The 21,225-nt window shown below is 35.4% G+C and overlaps 1 pseudogene; it reads left to right on the plus strand.

Annotated features, from left to right (window-relative positions):
* LOC127983515 (NBAS subunit of NRZ tethering complex-like) overlaps window positions 1–19,246 on the plus strand; it is a 153,968-nt pseudogene extending 134,722 nt beyond the window's left edge.
* Window positions 19,247–21,225: the final 1,979 nt, after the last annotated feature.

Genomic DNA, 21,225 nt, shown 5'->3' on the forward strand with positions numbered 1-21,225 from the left:
TGCAGGCTGCAGTGATATGCGGAGCGAACGCTAGTCGGTGCTTTAGTATAATCGGTCCGCCGAAACAAATCCAGTGAGAAAAGTTCCGCGGTGCAAAAATAAGTTATTAAAAAAATTAATCTAATTAATTAGAGGCTTTGTAATTAATTAATCGAAATTAATCACATTTTAATCGCATATAAATATTTGACCTGAAAACAGTGAGAAGTAATTTTTTTTCACATGGATTTATAGTATACCATTGAATAATGACTGAATACATAAGCTTAAGCAACAAAATATTGTTTATTTTTGTTCAACCAAGTCTAGCAGACCAGTGCAATTTTTGCCATGAAGTGTAGCAATAGCATATTTAGAAACAATTTAGAAATAGTAAATTTCAGAAATTCAGGAAGCTTATAGGTGCTGGAACCTTCTGTAAAGAGTTTTTTAAGTAATACACAATACTGTCAATTACATTCAGAACATTGGAAACACTGACTATTAGAAAACATCTCTCTGTTGCTTCAGAGGCCATAACATACTAAGTCCAACTCTCAATAACCTTGGCCAAAACAATAAAGAGTTCAACATAAACTGTTGCACCAACAAAATAATATATAGTTCAACATAAAGTGTAAAGTCCACGCTAGCTGCTATATGTTTTGCGTTGAGGTGATACTTGAGGCTCGATGCGCTGCAGGCTGCAGTGATATGCGGAGCGAACGCTAGTCGGTGCTTTAGTATAATCGGTCCGCCGAAACAAATCCAGTGAGAAAAGTTCCGCGGTGCAAAAATAAGTTATTAAAAATGCGGGAATTTTTTTTCCTGTAATTAATTAATCTTAGTTAACGCGTTATTTTTTGTGTAATTAATTAATCTCAATTAACGCGTTAATGTCCCGGCCCTAAAAAATATATCAAGATGTTTTCTCATTAGATGTCTTTGACTTGGAGTGCTATTAGACCATTAAGTGTGATTGTAGGTTTGATGAGGTAAATTGTTGTGTATTATATAGCTGAATGAGTTTTTGAGGTTAAAGCCGAGGTTGCCAGAATGAGTGCTGATGATTGGAGAGCTGTTCTCTGTTTGGATCAATAGACAGAAACAGAGACTATAAGCCGGCTGATTATGCATTGTGCCACATTTTCAAATAGCTTGAGGTTTTTTGTTTTCATGAAGAGTTTTGAATTAACATTCTTAGAGAAGAACGGCGTCTGTGTGTGCGTGTGTTAATGTGTCCGTGTGAGTTTGTGTGAGTTTGTCATTATGCGCTTTGGCATTTAAACAAAAGGTGAGTGCGATAAGGAGCAAATGTAGAGAGGATAAAGGAGAGCTTGACTATACATTCATTTATTCACTGAAGTTCAAATGTGACCATGTGCGGCTTTTGTGATCACACAGTGCGCCGGGTGTGTGTATCATCGCTTAAGATTCAGATGGCACATTTGCTGTCTCCTGAACACCTGTCTTGTCGCTCCTCATTCTGTCTTGCTTTAGTAAGTCCCAGAAAAGGCCATCCGAATGGAAATCAATTTAAATCGACACACCACAGAGTTCTGGGTGGCATTCTTTTCTTAGAGGATGCATGACACCGGCCACAGCATGATCCTTTTAAAGTATATCTAATGTTTTCCCCATTAGAGCTCCATAGGTTTCATTCAGCAGAACCTTTTGCTTGTAGAGCCTTAAAGGAACAGTTCTGTTGTCCTTTACTCGCCTTGTTCGGGGCAAAGCATTACAAGTAACGTGAGTTATGTAATCACATTACTTTTTTTCAAGCAATTAGTAAAGGAACACATCACTTTTTAATTTAATAGACAATATCTGAGTTTTTTTTTTTTTTAATAAGTAATGGCAGTTACTTTTTTTCCCATTTATTGACTGAAAGATCTCCTGTCCCCTTGTTGAGAGAAATCGGGAGTAAGATGAATAAATGTGAACATGCATTAATTCATCTCACTCACACACACACAAAATTTCCTCAAAATTAGTAAAAACAGTTAAAAGCAACTGAGAATATGACTCAAAGCTGCAATAATAAAACACGTTAAATGTAACTTTAAATATGTTAAATGTATTTAATCCAATCCATTTTTATAACCAATTTGATGCTGACCTTTTTTTTTTCCAAAAGTAGTGCAATATTGTAATGCATTACTTTTAAAAGTATCTTTCCCTAAGACTGCTCACCTTTTTGTCATTTCAAATCTGTATGACTTTCTATCTTCCGTGGAGCATAAAAGATAAAAGAAATTGTTTTGTTGTTGTTGTTGTTGTTCATACAGTGGATGTCAATGGTCACTAGAACTGTTTGGTTACCAACATTCTTTAAACATCTTTGTTGTTGCACAAAGAATGAAAGCTATATAGTTTAAAATCAAGAGTGATTAAATGATAAAAGAATTGTATTTTTTGGGTGAACTATTCCTATAATTATTCTCCAAACATGAGTTAAAATAGAAGTTCTGGTGGTACCCTTAACATATAATAATGTAGTCACTGTAGACAGTAAAAAAAAAAAAAAAACAAGAAAATGAAATACAGTTTGAGAATTTTGTGAACTCTTACAGTGAACAGTTAAATTCCAGAAAGTGAAGGGGGGAAAAGCATACAAGTGGTCTAAATGTCTCGTACGCTATAATCATCTGAAGTCATATGATAGCTTTATGTGATTTAAGTCAACTAAGCCAAATATGCTAATGGCATAGATTGGATGTCACTAATATCAAACATAATTCTTTTTTGCATTTCTTGTAACTGAACACCACAATGCCAAACATGCTCGAGTACCTGTGATTTCAGAGCTGTAGCAGATCAACTTAAATTTCATTTTATGTCTTTAGAAGACTTGGAACACAGTGCATTAGTTATATAGACCATTTTATGGCACCTTTTATGGTTCTTTTATAGTTAAAACTGTTGTTTTATACAGCAGAGAAGATCTAAGTGAAGATTTTTAAAATGGCAGCATATGGGTTTAAAAAACATGAGGTTGCGTTTGTATTTTTTTAATGAACCTTTCCTTTAAGGTTTAAATTTTCATAGCCAATCTATGTATCCTTTAAGTGCTGTAATGAATGTAATTAAGTTTTCCAGGTTTCTCGTCATCTCTGTAACTGTGGATTATGTTATTATCTACAGTAAAACATTCTGTGTATTACATTTGATTGTGATTATGTGTGTTTATCTCAGTCGGCAGTGGAGTTTGTTAGAAAGCTTCTCTCATCTCTCGTAAAAGTCAGGAGATAAGCATATGCACTGTTTTATAGCTGCACGCGCCTAATATGCCATGATAATTATGATTGGATTTCTTTTTCATTATACAGAGCTCTCCTATTAAAAGTTTGACGGTTTCTTGTGAACTTCCATGATTCTTATTTGTCATTACATCTTTAGCTCTGTTTTGAGTGTTGGTCTTCTCTCTACACAGGTTGGAGATGGAGCAGTACCCCTGGGTGGGTCTTACATCCGTCCTGCTTGCCTACTCCTCAAGTCTTTATCAATTCAACATCGGGGATGAGGTTCTGACCATGTGCCGCTCACTGTACCTGACCAAACATAAACTTAACACACAGGTAAGAGTGTATGTGTCATCATCACTACACACTAATGGCACTGACAGCATGTTTAGAGTACAAAAAAAGAATCTGTGAAGATGCTAACAACTCTTCTACCTTTGTAATAGATCTCTGTGCTTTTCCTGTAACTTGTTACTGTGAATGCAGCTCTGCATGTTGATTATAGTGTGACATTCACACTTCACTTCCATTTATTCTAGTGCACTGGGTACATTTGCTATCTGCTGTTGAATGCTGGGATTAGGCTGTCTGCTCTGAAGTTGATGACAGAGAGCAAGGATGAGCATCTATGCAAACTGACCCATGATCAGATCAAAAGCATCACTGAGGTAAGTTTCATTTTGACTGCGTTTTCTCCCACAGGCTAAATCTGATGTGCCATGACAATGTTTTTTTTTTTTTTTTTTTTTCATTATGAATTATTTCTTTTTGTTTTCTGGGAATATAATCCATGACTTTGGCATTCATAGTTCAACACTTCAACAACCGAGGTACAGGAACAATGTTTTAATCATGGCATTGTTGACAATATTTTTGAATTTCAACCAATCTTCATTTTGAAGAACCAATAGTGAGTGATTCTTAAATTCCAATGTCAGCCTTTTAGTCTATGATGTTTTCTGTTGATGTGTGAGCAAATGTTGCTAAACATTACTAGTAGCATGCCTGGCATTAAAGAGCAGGTCATATGGTATTTTAAAGTGTCCTAATATTGTGTTGGAGTCTCCTACAGTAGGTTTAAATACATCTAAGGTCAGAAAACATTTAAATTTTCTCAGAATATACATTATATTTTAGAATTTGCCAATTGATTCCAAAATGATTCGTTCCAAGCAAGTTCGGAGCAAACCCCTCCCTTCTATAAGCCTACTCTGCTCTGATTGGTCAGCTGGTCAAGCCTGTTGTGATTGGCACAGAGTGGAGTCTTTGAGCTAGTTAGCCAGCACTACCATTTACAAAGCACCTTTATGTAAAACAATAATATAGTGCTAACTTGACTAACTGATAAAACAATACAGTTTGTAAACCAAAATAGGTCTACTGTAAAGTTTGAAGAATGACAGACAAAAGACACTGTCTTAACTTTGAATTAAAATGCAGAACAGCTTTATCACAGGCACAGCAGTCAAACTAACTCACTCGTCTCTCCCGTATTAACCCAATAACTGCCAGTGCAGCAAAATAAACAGCAATTTCACAATGACTATATAGTCTGTGTGCTTCAATACATTCTTTATTATTAAACAAAGTAATCAGAACAACATCAGTCTATAATAATCTACACATTCTTAGGAAATAGTGGGTTCACAATGAATTATCAGAAATACTTCAGTAAGACAGTGATGTGCTTTACCTGGAAATCTAAAGCTGCACTAGGTATACATCACATGTTAGCACAAAAAAATTGATATTTTGAGCTCTCAGTTGAAAATGAACACATTACGTATCAAGGGTAAATAATTGAAGTATTCCTGTCATTTGTGCTAACAGCAATAATGAGAAAAAGAGATATCATTCACAACCTATTTCTGGACAAATATAACGGTCAAGAGTGTATTCTTGTCAACTAGCAACCACTGTCACTAGTAATGTGGATTCAATTAAACTAAACTGACTGTTGACACCAGAAGTGACTGGGAATCAGATATGTGCTATCAGAGCAAGCTTACCTCTGACCGTAACCTCTATCTCTCACTGACTGCAGGTCAGATAAAAGCCAAGCCCTCACAGCGCCATCACTTAATTTATCCTCTCAGCTCTGCTAGAGAACTAGATAAGCAATGGCTGTCGTGGGAATGGCTACATACACATAAAAAAAAAACAAGTAGACTCTTCCCATAGACCTTGAAAACATGATTTGATTAATTTGCATTAATCTACATGCTTTTAATCTAAAGCAATTTACTCTACACTAACTTCTGCTGCTATTCCCTGATATAAGCCAAGGGTTAAACGCCTTGCTCAGCTGCACAATGGTGGAAGTCTCAGCAGGTCATGTGTTGACACAATGGATTTGCATACCTTTCATTTCTTCTTTTTTTTTTTCAGTAATTACAAGGAAATCTGCAGAATTAAATATGGTAAAAGATTGGAAGTAGTGCACTCTTCATCTGAAAACATTAAAAAAAGAGAACTGAAAACAATTTTTTTTTTCTTTTGAAGGGGTGATATTGAGAAATCAAAGTAAGACCAAGTAGGACAGTTATTAAAACCAAACGATATTCATAAACACCTAATGATGATAGGAGTTACATGTGGGAAACTCTGACAAAACTTGCACTTGCATATCCTTCCAAAGCATCCTACCTTTCAGAACGACTGACTGAAGTTTGTTTTTAATAAGGTCCCTTATCATAGCCTGATCATACACTACACGCTACCACCATATCTCAACGCGATGCTGTTCACCTAAAAATTCATCATAGACCAAAAACTGACTAGGGAACTGACTGGATAAGCTGTGTCTCAGAAGGATCAATTAGAGCTCACATTCTCACTGACTCTAGATCAGATAAAGCCATGAAACTGAGAAGAGCTCACTTAAAATGAGGGTAATCTCCTTCTCTCGAGGCAAAGGTGATGTGCTTTCATCTCCAAACCTGGCAGAGGAATGAAGCCAGAAATAAAGAAATGGGTGAATTTGGGTATGTTGTTGACTTTTTTTTAAAAGAAATAATTTTTGTGAGTCAAGAAGATTTGTTTGAGTTTTTGTGTGTGTTTGCGTGCGCGTATATGCTTGTCTATGGCTTCAGTTGTGGTGGTCTGTCCCAGATTATTAAGCCTGATCATGATTATTTGATCTAACTGTAGATGTTAGTAATAATTTTTTTTTTTTTTTTTTTTTGCAGTGAAATGTGCAATTTTATGGTGCAGTTTCAGGTCTGACTTTATTGTAATATTATTTTTTACCCTTATGGTATGGATCGCCTTAAAATGATACATTAAAGTGAAGAAACTGGGACAGATATATATTACTAGTACATACTATTTTAATATTCAATGACAAAAATATATTACCCCAATAAAATATTCAGGTTATTTCTGCCCCAAGAAAACAAAATATTAAGATTAAAATGGACCCCAAGAGAAATAATTTAAACATTTGTAAATATCTGAAATATTACTTAAGAAAAATTAATAATACTAAAGTGGACCTCTTATAGTTTTTTATTTTACATTTTTTTTGTATATATATATATATATATATATATATATATATATATATATATATATATATATATATATATATATATATATATATATATATTATACAATTATTGTTATACCATTGGTGGTTTGTGTTTCTTGTTCTTCTCAGTAAGTTTATCATGTTGTAATCTATCTTTAGTGGTAGAGGGAGTTTGCTTCACAAGGGCACTCCCCTCTGAACGCTAAAGAATTTTATTTATTTAGTAACCCTTCTGCCATGTTCCAGCCTCCACACACACACACACACACACACGTACACACACCTTGTCCTCGTTTCCCCTTCCAAACTGTTGCTTACTAAAAGCCTGACATTTTGCTGCATTCTCAGAAGAGCAGTTGCAGCTGTCATTATGTTAGATTTTTTTTTTATTCTTATCGTTGTGTTGCATAAATTCACTCCTCTGGCAAGCTTTAAACTTTTGCTGACGTTCAAGCACATTAACAACGCTGAATAATTAATTCCAGACAACATCTTAATTCTTTATGTACGTTTTTGACGAGGACTTCCAACCGGTGATGTCGAGCAGAAGCATGCGTCATCTTCACAAAAGTAATCAAGTATCATTCATATTTGACTCCTTCAGCTCTGTCTTCTCCACACATATTCGGTCACACCTCAGCCCCAATGCTTCCTTCTTCCCCACCGATTATATTTGAATAGACTCATCAGTGCCATTCAATTGGCTTTCTGTACCGAGAGCAATTACATAGCGTTCGGCCCGTCTCTGTTTGTATTGTGCGATCTGATGTGCATTGTTTCCGCTCATAATAAGCTTGTGTTTTATAATGGACTTATTGCTCCGGAATATGAATCATGTTGAATAAGCATGGCTTTTATTATTCTCTGTGATGAGGCTGTTTTTGTGGAGATCATTTTATTTAATTAAGAACAACAATCAAAAATAGAGGAGGAAATTATGAAGTGATTATGTAGGTTATTGTGTTCTTTTATTATATATTTTTTTTCTGCAATTTTAAGTGGCCTGTTATTAATTTTGCTAGTCATGCGCTGCGTGTATCTATTTGTTTACGTGACAGCCTTGTCAGTCTTGCTGTTGAAATGATCTTGTAAAACATTTGTTCAGGAGACGCTGTTTCACTGACAGAAAAGCTTCAGTTTGACAGTTTAAAGCCAAGTGATGTAAGAATGCATATGGAATAGAACACCGGATGTCAGAATCTGTTGGACCGTGAAGATTTGACCCTAGAGATGTGAGGAGTCCACCATTAAGACAATCACGTCTTAATTTTCTTCTCTACAGTTCGCTGGATCCAATGTGTTTCCAAGAAATCACAGTTCAGGAAATGTGATTGAATAGGCCTGTAATTTGAAGAAAGAGGACATGAAAGAAAGGGACAGTAGTCGACAGTTCGGCTGAATGACTTTGGTATAGGCCATTTTTAAAAGGGTCATTCTTTTTTTCTTTTTTTTCATCTCCAGGCATGCCAGCATTCAGCAAAATCTCCCAGAAGCTATTTCACTGGGAAATTGTTGGCACTTCAACACTTTATGTATCTTTAGTTCTCAGTCCATTGTGCCTTCACTTTAGAATAATTCCTGACTTAAACAAAAAAAACTATGTTTTTGTCATTATTGATTCAGGGAAATTCTTTTAACTCAGCACAGAACCTATATACAAAAAAAAAAAAAAGTGAATTCTTATAATAATTTGTAGTACATTTTTTATCAGATAAATGTAGCATAATGGATTTCTTTCATGCACATTAAAAATCTTACATTTGATCTTTAGAATGGTTGTATTACTTCAGCAATTTTCCAACAGTGATGATATATTAATAGATATTAGAAGTAAAGAAGAGAAAATAAATTGATTGCACTTTTCAGTTTAACAAATGTTAATGAGTCAGTTAATGAGTATAATGAAAGATAAAATGTTTGCATTATAATCTAGGTTAATGTTAATTCATAATATAACAGTTGTTAATTTTCAATTCATGTTTGTTTATAATGCAATCATGGATGTTAATATATTGTATTACTGTTTGCAGAAATATCATAGATTAATAAATGCCGTATTGATCGTTGTTGGTTTACAGACAGCAGAATAAGACAGAGATGCGGCAACATGCTGTTAGACCTTAAAAAAAAATTGCCACGCATGTTCTTGTTAGATTAATGTCACATTAGTACATCAAGCATTACAGTATCTGATGGGTAAAAATAGCGTGTGACAAAAGGATTACAAAGCTGTCTGTCAAAGTAAAAGATTTTTTTGCAGTGCAGCCTCTGAATCTATTTAACATTAAACTGTCCCTAAACTGCAGGTGAACTCAGAATAAATTGTTGATCCTTTTACATCTCAATCATATGGTCTCTTCATGAGTAGGAGATTCTTGGCCAAATGAGTCGTTGTTATTGTGTATCTCTTTTCTACCTTCCTTTGGTTTTACCTTCTCTGGTTTACACCTAATTAGATTTTTGCTAAACTCCAATATGCGGGTAATAGTTTGTGGTTATATATTCCCCCTCCCTTACCGCTGTCGTCTGTAATAATAAAACTGCTTGGTGTTTTCACAAGGGCTGCTCTGAAAGAGGTACTGCAGAGACCCGGCTGTGTTCTGGACCTGCTCCTCTTCCTACTCTGTCCTTATCCAAACCAGCTTTATGATTTAAATGATAAAAGAAAAGCCAAGCATGCATCATTTATGAGACGGCAAACACCCTCCGTCATTCCAATTAAAGCTGCATTGCAACCAGCACAAAAGACAAAAAACTGAACAATATGCGACTGAGTCAAAAACATATTTTTTTTTACGAGCTCTTTCCGTATTCCATGTGTGCATTAGCAGATATTAGTGGACATTATGTGGATTTGTAAATAGGCTGTGTTAATGTGTGGTTTTATTTGTGTGAGAGCAAAATGTCCACACAGGGATGGAAAACACACGAATCCCTTACCAAAAGTCCCCACAACAAAATAGCTTAATAAACAACTAAATAATGTCTTAATGAAAAGATGGTTAGAGGATAAAAAATATAATTAACTCACTATATGAAAAAAAAAACACTAGGTCAATAGAAGTGACTAATATGATAGAAAAACCAACATGTTTGTGTTTGTGTGAACATTTATGCTTTTAATCAGTTCATCTTCCACAGATACAGTGCCAATGACAAACATACAAACAAGACCTACACACACACACACACACACAGGAAAGGCCACCCTAGAGAGTATGGGGCATTTTATTCTAGATCATTGGGTTTACCTTTATCTGGGATTTTATCAGATTATGGTCTGAAATATTTATGGCTTCGCCTGCTCATGTTTCTGACTTCCAGCGTGATCAAAGTTGCTTCATTAACCTCTCTGCTGGGGCCTTTAAAGGACATTTCCCCATAACGTTTTATTTTCATTTGTTGGCAGCAATTGATGTTTTGGACCACTGATCGTTGCGAGCAATATTCTCAGCCTCAATCAAATATTGTTTGTTCGGCTTGACAAGTTCATTTTTTGGCATTTTCGGAGGCAGAGGTAAATTTACTCACTCTCTCTTCGTTTCAAGTGATGTATGTTCAAAATAATGATGTTGGTCCAAACCTGTTTAACCTCTGCAGAACACAAAAGAAGATATTGTTTTGACCAGGGCTTGAAAATGAAAAAAATAAAATTAAATCCAATCGGGTCACTGCGAGCAGAATCTATATTTTAACGTTTGTTCCTGCATTCCTCTGTATTATTATCGTTCTGAAACCGATTTGTCTAGAACTTGTCTGAAACTTTTACTTTGCCTATAATAAATAATAATAATCATCATCATCATCTAATAATTATAAAGTACAGCGTTTTCTACTAAAAGAAAAAAAAGAAGAGATCTGGTAGCCTATCTTAACCCGCTTAGTCACAGCCAATACAGCATCATCTTTTCTAGATTTTGGCCAAATTATAGGTAACAAAAAAATATAAAAATACCTGATAATGCTTTAAAGACATTAAAGTACTTTTTAAGATATTTAAAAATGTTGGGAAAAAACATGAGTCTCGTAGGCTCATGTTGCATTTTATTATTAGGCTACATTTAGAAATAATGTGCTAAAATGCCAGTAAAGCAGCAATTTTTCAGTAAAATTTGATTAGATAAAAATATATTTAATGAAATAGGATTCAGCATTTAATGCTTTTCCTGAGTTGCCAGTTGGATCAATAAGCCCTCATCAAGTACGTATTAACAATACAACATCAAATATTTGAAGAATTACCATAAAAGAGGGTTGAGAAACATGACCGTGTGCACACACCTGTAGCTGAATATAGTAAAATCCTATCTGTATGCCATCTCCTCATTCTGTTCATTTTCTGTTCTTGTCTGTCCAGAGGAGAGGGATTGCACAGATCTGCTGTCTTTCTCATTCTCCGTTTCTGACACATTCCACACTCACTGCCATGCCAAGAATTCCTGGCTGGCCATCCATACATAAATGCATCCATTTCTCAATACATACATCGATCTATCCATCCCTTTTTCCATATTTATTTATTTTCTTACTACCTTTTTAACTATATTCTTTCCTCACTCTCTAATGTGCCTACCTCAGCTCTTTCTTTATCTTATACATCTATATACAGATATATAGCGATGGATTGATTGATGGAAAATAATGCCCTTAATAAGTAGCCTATAGGTGAAATAAGTTGCCGTTTTTTAAATAATCTCAAACATGTTGCAATTTATTAATTTATCAAAGTATAATAGCATTTCTAACTTGACATCGCAAGTGGTAAAATAAATGTGGTAAAAAAAAATGCTTTTTTTATGTTTTTCAATTTTTTTATATTAAGGTAAAAACTGGTCTCTGAGGGAAATGGGTCTTCTTTTGTAGTTTTTTTTTTTCTCTCTTCACAGTTAACTTTGACAGAGTTTGTTCTTGTTAGACAAACTATGGCACATGAACTATTTGTATAGCGCATTTCCTACATGCTGGTAATTGAGTTTCACTTTAAATTCATTTAGGTTTGTTGTGAATACCACTATAATTTATTTTATACGTTAATATAAATGTATTTAACATTTATTCCTTATATTATAACATGTAGCTAATAATAAAATGTGACTGAGAATATGTATTTTTCATCTCCTACTTTTTCAAATGTACCCAGTGCGACTTATATTCAGGTGTGACTGAATATACAGTATATGCCTACTTTATAAGTAAGTGCTATTTGCATCTCTTCTTTCTCTCTCTTTTTTCTCCTTTAAATGATCAGAAATGGAAGTCCAATCAAGGAAAACGAGGGATTGCTTTTGTCTGTCTGTTGGAAGGAGGTGATGAGTAGAACAGCACATTACTGCTCTCTCATATTCACATCTTCATTGCTTCAAATGATTTTTCACAAGCCACAACGTTTTATCTTCGGCATGCATTTGAAACATTAAATGCCTTGTGCCAGCCAGCTCTCTCTCTTCCTCCATGCTGTTTTTCGCTTTCTCGTTGTTTCTCTCCCTCTTTATGAAGTGGTTTCTACAGCTGGCCGATCTTTCTTCACAGTTCAGCGCTCGACATTTTAGCTCTGACTCTCTCCATGCTCTTCCCTTTTCCCTTCATCTTCTTATTTTCCTCCCTCCCTCCTTCCGTCCTCTTCTCTCAATTTCTCTAACACACTCTTTCACCATGTTTTTCACTCTCTCTTGCTCTCTCTCATTGCACTTGCTGTTCTTCGACCTTTAAGGTCCATCTGTGCTGTTTCTAACGGCTCTCCACAGACGTCTTGGCTGGAAAAAAGAAAAAAGAGTGCAAAACTAGTACAAGGCTTTGAGCAGGGGAGGAGAAATTCACCATCACATAAACAAGAAGAAAAAATAATGAGTCACCAGAAAAATTAATAGTTTTAGATGTTTTAAGATGTAAATGAATGTAAGGTAAGGTTCTTCTCAATGCAGTCTCAACTTGTGAAATGTGGCTTGTTTTTGGTGGTGACTCCAGTGTGGATATTTTGTGTGGCTGATTCTGTATGTGTCCAAAACTGTTAACATCAACTGTGCCCGTGTAACTCCAGATGCTGCTAATTTCAAACTCATTTAATTCTGCTAATAAAATGAACACTAATAATAGCTGAAGTATGGCCTTCAAAGCGGTTTTTGTTTCAGACTCTATAAAAACATGTTTTTGCTTTAACAGAAGACTATGCATTTTTAATGGTTTTATAGAGTTACACATCTTTCTACTGCTAGAATATCTAGCTAAGCAATAATAAATAATCAGTTATTCTCACAAATTGAAACTCATCAACAAATGAGAGAAGAAGAAGGCTGCAGAGTGGTACATTACTGTAGTCAAGACCAGCTCATTTGAGTCTGAGTCGAGACTGAGACCGGACGAGACCACGGATAGGGCTGGGTATCTTTCAAACATTCAGTACAATACCTTCATTTCAAAACAATTTTATAAAATACATTTTAATTACACTGCACAATATCTCAAAAAAGAGCTCTCTCCCGAACCACTGCACAAACGAACCAAATGTAACCATCACAATAAATCAGTGCAAATAGTTTTCATCTTTTAGGCTATGTTTACACTAGTGCTATTTTCTTTTAAAACACATAGCTCAGACAGAATTATCATTTCTATTCATTTTTCATTGATTTACTGATGGACCACCCTTAGACATCACCAGACTCTTGGTCTTATGCTTTGAAATATTTTTCCCCAGTCTTTAATGCAGCCAGTTCCAACTGTTGCTTGTTTTGGGGAGTTTCTGTCTTTAGTCTCCTCTTCAGCTGGTGAAATTAATGTTAAATCAGATTTAAATCTGGAGATTGATTTGGACAATCTTAGACTTTACATTTCTTTGCCCTCATAAAGTCGTCGACTGAACTGGCAGGGTGTTTTGTGTCATTGTCCTGATCCAATATGAAGTGCTTGCTAATGATTTTGGTGACATTTTCTTGAATATTGTTAGCCAAGATGATTTTGTACCCTTCCAAATTCATTCTGCTACTGTCATCATACATTAAGTCATTATTAAAATGAATAGGTCCTGTTCTAGAGACACCCATGCATGCCCATGCCATGACACCACCTCCACCAAGCTTTACAGATGAGGTTGTATGCTTAGGATCATTTGGAGTTGCCTTTATTCTCCAAACTTTTGCTTTCCAATCACTTAGATAAAGGTCTAATAAAAGTAAAATCTTTGTCTCATCGGTCCATCAACTCAGTTCCCGAACTCTACTGGCTCACATTTGTGAAGAATCATGCCTTTCTATTTTTGGTGCTGATCAGAGGTGTAGCTTCTGTAATTCTGTGTCATATTCTCCTGTGAACTGTAGATTGACAGAGCATCACCCCAGCTTTCTGGAGGTTGTTGGTGATTTTACAGACATGTATTTTAGGGTTCATTTTCACAGCTTTTATGATTTGTCTGTCATCAACTACTGTTGTTTTTTTCAGTCGATCAGGTCATCGTCCATGCCCTTTGTTTTTCCTAGTTCTAATTGGCTTCCTTTTTTTTTTAAGCATCCAAATTGCTTGCTTCATCCTGGTTTGTGTGTCTCATCATCAAATGCAAGACTTAGAATGCAGAAGCTTTAGATATAACTGATAAGACACATTTGCTGCTTTTAATATCTAAAGAATTGATGCAACAGGACACAGCTGAACACTTAAAAAGACCTGTGAGGCAACTGTTCCAATACTTACGCTCACATCAGATAGCTGGTAAAACATATTTGTGTTGCATCCCCCAATAATAAAATGTGACATTCTGTATTTATGTCTCATATTCATTTTTTTTTATAATTTACAGATTTCTTGACTCCACAGCAAATAGAACAATTTGTTTTTTTGTTTTTCTGTTCCAATACTTATGGAGGGCATGAATGGTCAAATAATATGTTTTCGGTCATGTAAGTGCAGATGGAGATCTTTTCTGAAATGCAGTGTAAACACCAGTATGGGCGAGGATCGTTTTCTTAATGAAACCCATTAGTGTATGGGTGATTGGACGCTTACGCGCTAAAGCCTCATGTGTGAGGCACTTCTCTGGGTGTAACTGGCGTAAACTAATGTTTTTTTCTTGATGCTTTACCATAGCTAATCACCAACATTTGATTTAAGCACAGCAAGCACACTGCCTGCTTATTGGCTCACTAAGATTATCACCTTGTTGAAATGTGGTATCGAACAAGACAACATTTTTCAGTATTCGATAGCATCAAGGCAATTCGGGTGGTGCCGAAAAAAAGAATCAAACTAAATACCCAGGCCTACCTATGACCATGAAAATATGAGTCTGAAATATGAATCTTGCTCTTCACTTGGACTTGAATTAAATGTTGTCAACTACAACACTGGATTGATATGGCGACAGTTGTAGAGAATTATGACAGGAAGAAAGATTATGCTGCTTTGAATTATCCATCACGCTGAATGGTTAAAAACTGTTTTTAAAGACCTGGTGTAGTCTGCTTGGTTTTTTTAAGAGTTAATAATCAGTTTTTTCTCAGAATCACATGCAAATGATAAGTGAGTGTGAATGGATAAATGTGACCATGACCATTGATAATATGTCTAACTGTAGTGTCTGTATTCCTCAGAGAGCTTTGATTACCAACCATCTCTCTTTCTCCTTACTCTCCTTACTTTCCCTTTCATTTGTAGACATAAATGTGTATATAGAAGAAGAAATAAAAAAATATCCAATATTTTCACATGCTATCGAAATGTAGTGGGTACATACACCATTATTTATCATTGTGAAATCCAGTCATTTCAAAAAGACTCCACAATATCAGGAATGTGGAAAGATTTCCCCACCCAGATTTTGCAACGGGTTCCAGTTAATCATGTGGATTCCTGGTGCTGAGCAATAGAAACTGCTTGATCTGTGTGTATTGCTACATTATTGACAATAGAAAATGTACCTTTTTGTCCATGAAGCTTCACTGATGTGACCGCACGTTTAGTGTGTATGTCTTTAAGATCACTGTAAATCTGTACTCATTCCATAGGCATTAGAAACCTTTGTGTGAGGTCAGTACAGTGTATATAAACTGCATTTGAGTATTATATCCACTATTAATGTCACGTCACATTTAATATGAGGATGCACACACACACAGTTAAAGGGCATCATATCTCTTGGCATGGACTTGCCTTTAATCAAATTTAGCACGTAATTGATTTTCCAGCGTGCTGACTCCTACAGTACCGCTCCTCTGTGTTCTGGCAGTTGAATAATTTATGCTTAAAAGACGAGAGAGGTGCTCCTGGTCTCTCTGAGCAGGCCGGAGGTCACAGAAGGGTGGGACATTTCTCTCTGAGCTCATTTATATCACATGTGACCTCCTCCAGACATGCAAGTGCAACATGGCCACCAGATAACACCGATAAACAGAATATAGTGTACCCAGGGGAAAAGCAGGCGTGAGTCTATGAGCTCTATTCAGAGCTGGAGGCGGCAAGATTTAGTCTGTTTATTAGTGTAATAGAGACTTTTCTGGCAGGTTTATTGGTTTGATAAGATCATTTTACAGTTTTTAAGTAATTAAAATATAATTTCAGATATGTACATTCTATATATATATATATATATATATAAAAACATTGTCCATCAATATTTACGACAGGGTCATATAAATTCTGTCATAATCTATTATTACCTGTGATTTTAATTAAATTTTTTTAATTATAATAACACATTGAATTGCTTTTCTTTTTGTTTTTATTATTGTTTGTTTTTTTCTACGAGTACGAGCATAGGATTATGCGTTTATTTATTTATGAAGAGAACTGATGAACAGAGACATTGCGTCACTTTTCACATTCAACACACACACCGCAGTGACAGCGGAGGCCACTAAAAACAACTAATTATTCTAGGGCTGGGTAAAACAAAAGAAAGTTTTTTGATTTTAATAGATTCTCATTTTGATTAACCAATATCATTTCTTCAATCCCATTCGATGCTGTTTTCAGTTGATGAATGAGCAATACATATAGTACTAAGCTTGGTGCTTTGAGAATTTCAGACAGATTTCTAATTCTGTCCATTTTATTAGGAAATTAAAGTAATAAATACTATTTTGGAGCTGTTGTGGCGTGATAGATCGCTGTAGACTCCTCAGATAAAGCAAAGCGGCAAACATCAAACCCATAGCAAAATAATTTTTTATCTAATGATGCTTTCATAATATCTGTTTTACAGTGCAAACCCCAAGATTTAGCTCTGTTTTACTGCAAAAATAATGAACTGCTTAAATTTCAACAAATATTCAGGTTTTTAATTAACAAACAATTATGGTTAAAGGGTTGACTTTTCAATATTTTCCCCTTAATGGAATGTAGTTTGACTTTAAAATGGGTAATGGACAGTATGATAGTAACAGGGTCTCCTCTTGCTTTGTGTATACTGTATATATATCGGAAGGGTGAGCTGGTTATGAAATCACGTTTCAGTCACTACTTCATATTCATTCCATTGTCTGACAACAGAAACAGTCAAATATATCAATGAAAATGGTTTTATTGAGAATTTTAATGAGAATCAAAATACAGTTTGTAGGCACAGAGAGAAACAAATTTGGCCTAATAATAAATATTTTGCATATTCAGAAGAAGTGAGCTGTCCTGTCCTGCAAAAAATGTAGGTTTAAGTAAATTGCTCAGTGCAAAAAAAAAGAGAAGTAATGGGAACCTGGTATTTCTATGTTTTTATTCCATGTGTCTAAGTTGGAATCGATTGCACTGTAATTTCACTGTTTTTTTTTAATGTAAAATCATTTTCTATTTCTAACTGTTTTAAATTCATTTTAAATAAGTCAATTTTATGTAAAGCACTTTGAATTACTATTGTGTACTAAATGTGCTATATAAATAAACTTGCCTTGCCTTGCTTTTAATAGACATTTAACAAGTTATCTGAAAGTCATCTATGACCTTTTGTAACATGTCTAGTCTTCATGCTCTATGTTCAGTATGGTTTCAGTAATAATAAGCTTACATTTTCATAAAACATCCATTTTTGTCCATTCCCATGTTGATTAGAGTAATAAACACATTTGGAATAAAAATAAAATGTGTGATTAAGTTGCGACTAATCAAGAGTTAACTCATGACTTTCATGTGATTAAAAGAAGAAAGAAGAGCTAAAAAAAAAAAAAATCATAGTAAAGTTAAAAAAAGGTTTTTGTGTCCATATTTACACCCGTGTATACATTTTCCAGCATTATAATATATATATATATATATATATATATATATATATATATATATATATATATATATATATATATATATATATATTTATTTATTTATTTATTTATTTATTTATTTATTTATATATATATATATATATATATATATATATATATATATATATATATATATATATATATATATATAAATACATACACAGAGGCATGTTTGTAAGGACAGAAAATTTCAAAACAATCATAGTAAAGTTAAAGAATATTTGTTGTTTTGTGTCCATATTAAGAAAGTATAGCTATAACAATTACTTGTTTATATAAGATGGAAAATGTAATATATTGTGTGTGAAGTCTGAGGTTTGCTCACGCACAGATTGTTTGTCGCACTGGAGTGTTTATTGAAATGGATTTTTCTTTCTTTTGCCTCCCTCTCATGGCTTCTCTCTCTCTCTCTCTCTCTCTCTCTCTCTCTCTCTCTGTAGGTGACTGAGGATGTGTTTGACCCTGAGCTCCTGTCTCTTCTGTTGAATGCCGGGATGTTGATCAGGTGTGAGGACACAGCTCTGTATTCCTCACTGGTCTCTCACATGCTGGCTCCGGTGGAATGGGATGTGGAGAATGCTGCCCGTGACCTCCACCAGGCTGGCCACAGTGCTGAGGCCGGGTCCTTGCTCCTGTCCTACAGAGGATCCCACCCAGGGCAGTTCACCTTCAACAGCGCCCTTTCTGTCATTAGAAAAGGGCTTTGAGGAGTGCGTGTGGGTACAGACTGACACCAAGAGATTGTGCCTGTCTGTCTGTGTAAAGATATTTTTTGGTTGTTTGTACAGGACTTCTACTCGCTGGCAAAGGACTCATATCACCTTCCCATTTCTCTCTCTCTCTCTCTCTCTCTCTTGCTGTCGTTTTTCTCTTTCCTGACTGAAGCTCGGTGACATGGGTGTAATTACATTACTTCGGCTGTTTGGTCACACTAGCCTGCACTAATAATCATTACAGGCCGAAGTCGGAATTGAAAACGCTGCATGTGTGCTGACAGAGTGTTTTGCGTGTGTGTGTATGTGCGACTTCACGGTTGATCATTTCCACACACAACTTTCTGCTCTTTTCTTTTGTAGGGTTATTAATTATTTTCAAAGAAAACGGATTAGGCCTTTAGGCTAACTCTCGCCGTGTGATTGTTTTAACGCACACAGACGCACTACAGCCTGTGTTGGGTAGCTGAGCTGTAATGCTGACTCATCTATTTATTTTAGGCAAATATATCTGGAGTGCTAAATAAAAACATTAAAACTTTAAAGTTACATTTTGCTTTAATAATCTGTTTTGTTCATAACTGTTTTGGTGCACTGCACATTTTGTGCAAAAAAGTATTCACTGTAACAAAAACAAACAATATATATATATAAATGTGTACAGGTTATATCCTTGGGGGATATTAGTATTTAGTAAAATGCATTAAAAATAAATGTTTCCAGACAGTTTAGAACACCAATATTATTATTAGTGATGCACTATTTCTCATACTCATTTAAGAAGACTCCTAACCCTAAGTATTAGAATCTGGTGCTCACGAAAATCATTGCGTCACTGCAGATGCCATTTTTAGCACTGGTTCTTGGAAATGCATGCTTAGGATTGCACATGCAATGCAGTGGATGGACAAACCTGAATTTTTTTTGTCCATGGGGCAGTATATGCTAGGTTACTGCAAGCAGGTTTTGAGATTTCAATATTTACCTATTCAAGTAGATAGTAGTTGGAGATTTGCATGCCTAAAATAGCTGTCTGAAGGCATTGCAAATATGGTCCCAGAGTGAACTGACTTTCTTTAAAAGGGCTTTTGCTTTTACACGCATAGATATATATCCATAGATGCTTCAGTAGTAGCTGTATAGTCTGCAACACGTAAGCTGTCTGCCAAATTGGAATGGTCAAAGCTGCTCCGTGAACACTCAAGAGCAAGTTGACTGTACATCCGCAATCATAGTTATACGTATGTATGAATATAAAGTAGATGATTAAGCAGATGCAGATGATTTTAGAAGATGTTAACTTAAAGGGGATTAAAAATGGAAACATAGTACCTTTAATATTGTTAATACATATAAAACCACATACCAACACATTCTCACCTGTGAAAGGTTGTCCAGTTTCTTCAGGAATTGAAATTCATCTGGTGTTTACAACCAGAGTATGTTGTGACATCTTGGAAAACTAGGATGGCGAAAGCATAAAAATGTCTGGAGTGGTTGATTGAGGACTCTGTTTATACATTCCAGCACCACTCAAAACGACTTCAATTAGAAATCTAATTCTACACAGAATCCTAACCCTCAAAAGGCTGATGCTGCCGTCATGTTTGAGCTCCGTTTTATTTGCAGGCTGTAAATTGTTATCTCACCCCCCACGAGAGTCTTTGTCAAGGGAGAAAGATACATAACGCATGTTATGATTAGCAAATATATTGTAGCATAAGCACCCACATAGTCATTATCTCTCATCATCATGACTCATAATTGTAAGTGATGTTGTTTATGCCACTGTTTGAGTTATAGCACAGATTAATTGCCTTTACCAAATGCGTGTGATAGCAAAACAGCGTTCGCTGAATATATTCAGGATCAGGCTAAAAACAATTAGCAATCAGTATCGGTATACCTGCAACTGTTTATGTACAGTTTGCATTTGTTACAATGTTTCTAAGACATCAAGAACGTTATAAACCATGTGAAATTGTCCCACCACTATGACAGAGTGCTTCAGAGAAACTGCCAAGATTGCACAATACTCATCTAAATCCAGTTTGAGGAGTTTAGTACAGTATTTGCAAGCCTAATCCTGAGGAGTCCCCGTTTCTGTGAACTTCTGAACTCTGCTGCACTGTGGATCCATGCGGAATAAAATGCAGACAGATACACACACGCACACAAGTTGCCCTGTGGACCTTATTACACATCAGCAAATAAAACCAGAGTGGGGGAACAGACACCGTGTGATTGTGTTTTTGAGAATAGGTTTTTACACCATCATTCTCCATGGTGTGAGAGTGTGTGTTCTGTAGGAGATAATAATTACACCATAGCTTACAGGTAGACGCCACCTCATCATTAGGTGGCTGTCAACGTTCTAGACGGCGAGAGGCAGCGTTCATTAATTTGGCACACTTACGCCGCGCATAATGATAATAACAGCCTATGAGACGCTGAGGCTGACAGCCATGTTTTGCATAAATATAAGATTGTGTGTGACTTACAGTCCCAACAGAGTTGATTGAATAATG

Source organism: Carassius gibelio, chromosome B20, assembly GCF_023724105.1.
Source record: "Carassius gibelio isolate Cgi1373 ecotype wild population from Czech Republic chromosome B20, carGib1.2-hapl.c, whole genome shotgun sequence".
NCBI lineage: Eukaryota > Metazoa > Chordata > Actinopteri > Cypriniformes > Cyprinidae > Carassius > Carassius gibelio.